Here is a 3470-nt window from a genome sequence, read left to right as displayed (position 1 = left end):
ATATTTTAGTTGCTGAAAAATCTATCCCTTGATTAGTGGGGATATTACTCTACTAGATGGATAGACAGATTTAAAAAATTTTTTCAGTTGCAGTAATTTGTAGGCTCACTTGAATTATGACTTTTAATTTACATAAAGTCTTTGCTTGTAGAACAAATAAACTTTCTTATCATTTCTGGAAATAATATTTTTAAATTTTTAGGAAAACCAGAAACATTAAAATACTGCTGGTTAGTTCTTTCTGCCTTTGTCTATATCCTATGGACATAACAAAAGATCATTTTCTTACCTAATCAAAAAATAGAACTTTACAATTTCATTTAAAAAATGTCTCAGGAGACTCTCTGAAGTAGAATAGTGGGAAGTGAGGGAAGAAGAGAGTGAGAGAGAAGAGTAATTTTTAAAAATTCTCTCTTTTCCTAGAGAAAATGTTATTAAGAAAATATGAGAGAAGGACTCTTTTTTTCTCCCTAACACACAATATATTTTCAGTAGTGCATTTGATTTAGATTTCATTTTATTTACAAGCAATCATCTGATTTATAGAAAGATGCACGAATACTTAAAATGATACAAAATACTGATTTCAAAACATCAAAAAATGAGTATATTTAACCATACTCAGCTCATAACAGAGCAAATGGGTAAGAAGAATAATTCATACTATAGCATATTGCTAATATGAACTGACAACAGAAAAAGTTGGTATAAGAAGGCAGAAAAACTCTATCTTTTAAGAATTAGAACCGAGGGGCTCCATAATCATCTGGCATCCGCTCAATGTTGTACCTATGGTTAGAAATGCACATGATAGGAACTCCAGGGATCTTCTGGATCCTTCGTTTAAGGTCCCAGTCAACTGTGGCCACAATGTAACACTTGTGCTGAGTTATTCTCTGTACTAAGCATCTGCATAGGTTCCCTCGTGTGTGCATGGCAATCGTTCAAATCTCAGATCCTTGGCAATCCTTAGAGCCACTCGATACTTTTGCCCCAGTTTCTCAATTTCAGCTGTTACACAGTCAGTTATACAAGGGATACCCTTGGCATACACACAGTCCATCATTGGCTGTACTAAGTTTGGCTTTAATGGAAAAGTTGATAAAGTTGGTATCAACCAGGATGTGGTAAGGGGGGCCCAGCTGTGTGTTATGTTGGAAGAATAAGCAGGAAGGATGTTGGAGGACTTCTCTTTCCTTGAGTGCACTGGGATCTTTCTTTTCTTTCTTTTTAGGTTTTAATCTATCCTTCTCTTTAAGCCTCTGATCTCGGAGACTAAGCATTCGCTTCACGGTCACATACTTTCTTGCTTTCTATTGCTTCCCCATGTTCATGCCACACTCTTGTTTCTTCGATTTAGATTTCATTTGAATTAAAATGTCATTAATGAGAAAAATAGCTGACCTGCCAGCTAAAAGAAACTGCTACCCAGAGGTTAATCAAGGTATATCTGTCTCAATTGATACAAAATACTGATTTCAAAACATCAAAAAATAAGTATATTTAACCATACTCAGCAAAAATCATAATCAGCAAAAATAAGTATTCTCTTTGAAGATTCAAGATTCAATTATGTTTTTCAGAAAATTTAAGAATGTGCTCATTGCACAAAATTTCATGTAAACATAAAAAAACGGTTGTCCTTAATATTCATCCAAGTTTTCATAATCTACTCAAGATACTATCCTGGTAGCTTTTGAAATATAAAAGCTTTTTGCATTGAAAATTAAGTTAAAAATCAATCTAAAAATTTAGATTTAGAACAATTGGCTGTCAAACTTTTATTATTCTAAATTGTGAAATTAGTATTCTATAATTAAACAAAATAAGTGACTATTAAACTTTTTTGATAATGAAATTTTACTTTAGATAATGATGCATAAGAAATATTCCCAGATCTCTCTCACTCTTAGATGGTTGCTAGAGGAAAAATAGAAATGCAAAGGGGCTGAGGCGTCTTGGTGGCTCAGGCAGTTAAGTGTCCAACTCTTGATTTTGGATCAGGTCATGATTCCCGGCTTATGAGATCCTTACTCAGTGATGAGTCTCTTTGAGATCCTCTCAGATCTCACTCTCCCTGTGCCCTTCTCCTGTTCATGTGCTCTCTCTCATAATTAAATAAAATCTTTAAGTTCTTTTTTTAAAAAAGAAATGCAAAGGGACTATAGATGCTACTTAGAATTTAAATAGCCAACATAACATTTTATATATAAACTCACCAGTTTTGATTCAGGCAATCAGTCAATGTTTATTTTATTGAGTCTATAACATGTGAACTTACTTCATTTTCCTTTTTACCTATGCCTTGAAAAAAGTCTGAGGAGAAAAATGAGACAATCGTTTCTTGCTCACTACTTTTTTCCTCTGCCTTTGAAATTACAAAAGAACTTCAACCAGAGGTTTTCCAAATGGAATAAAAAAAAAAAAAAGGATACAGATAGAGGTTAGGTTTTGGGCTCTGTATTCAGGTAGCCTCCACTCAGAATTTTTGTGAAGTGCAGTTGACATACAGTGTTATATAGTTTCATGTATATAACAGAGAGAATTGACAATTCTATACATTATGCAAAGCTTACCACGACAAGTGTAGTTACCATCCATCACCACACATTATTATAATATCATTGACTATATGCTCTATGCCATATTTTTAACCCCCAGGACTTAATTATTTTATAAAAGGAATTCTGGTTCTTTCATTTTTTTTTTAAGATTTTATTTATTTTTTGGAGAGAGATAGAGCACAAGTAGGGGGTGGGATGGGCAGAGGGAGAAGCAGACTCTTGGCTGAGCAGGGAGCCTGACTCTGGGCTTGATCTCAGACCTTGAGATCATGACCTGAGTCCAAGGCAGATGCTTAATCGGCTGAGCCACCCAGGCACCCTTTTGGTTCTTTTTGTAACAGCTATCTCTATGGTTTTAGATTAGTTTCTTATGGTTTCAGAAAAACTCCTCAGTTTTCTTACCTGCACAATGGTGACAAAAAATCCCTACCATACAGGGCTCTAGTGAAAATTAAATGACTGACCAATGTCTTTACTCAATATATCTAGTTTTCTATCTAGTTTCCTCTAAATTCTTTTCATTATAATTGATTATGATTATAAAACTTTTTCACCCACCTATATCATTGTCTCCACTGCACCAGGAAGGCCTTGCCTGACTCCTCTTTTCCTCTCAACACTCTATCCTGCTTTATTTTTAATTTGTCACCTATCACTATCTACCCTATTCCATGTTTGTTTTTTTCTCCTCTTGTTAGGATATTTACTATACAAAACCAAGATCTCTCTCTCTTGTTCATTTGTGGCTAGGAAAATTGTACATAGAAAACCCACGATACATACTCATTAATTATGTGTTAAGTGAAAGAATTAATTCATACTTGGAGATCAATGACTGGAAAATTTCTGAAACCTATTAACATGTACATTTTCAATACCTACATAACATTTTGTAGGGAAGGGTAC

The 3470-nt window shown here is 34.1% G+C and overlaps 1 pseudogene; it reads right to left on the bottom strand.

The window, feature by feature from the left end:
• Window positions 1-740: 740 nt before the first annotated feature.
• LOC100684202 lies at window positions 741-1328 on the bottom strand (annotated as a pseudogene).
• Between the last annotated feature and the right edge of the window lie 2142 nt (window positions 1329-3470).

This window comes from Canis lupus, chromosome 3 (assembly GCF_011100685.1).
Source record: "Canis lupus familiaris isolate Mischka breed German Shepherd chromosome 3, alternate assembly UU_Cfam_GSD_1.0, whole genome shotgun sequence".
NCBI classification, from domain to species: Eukaryota; Metazoa; Chordata; class Mammalia; order Carnivora; family Canidae; genus Canis; species Canis lupus.
This window is presented reverse-complemented; position numbering and strand designations above follow the sequence as displayed.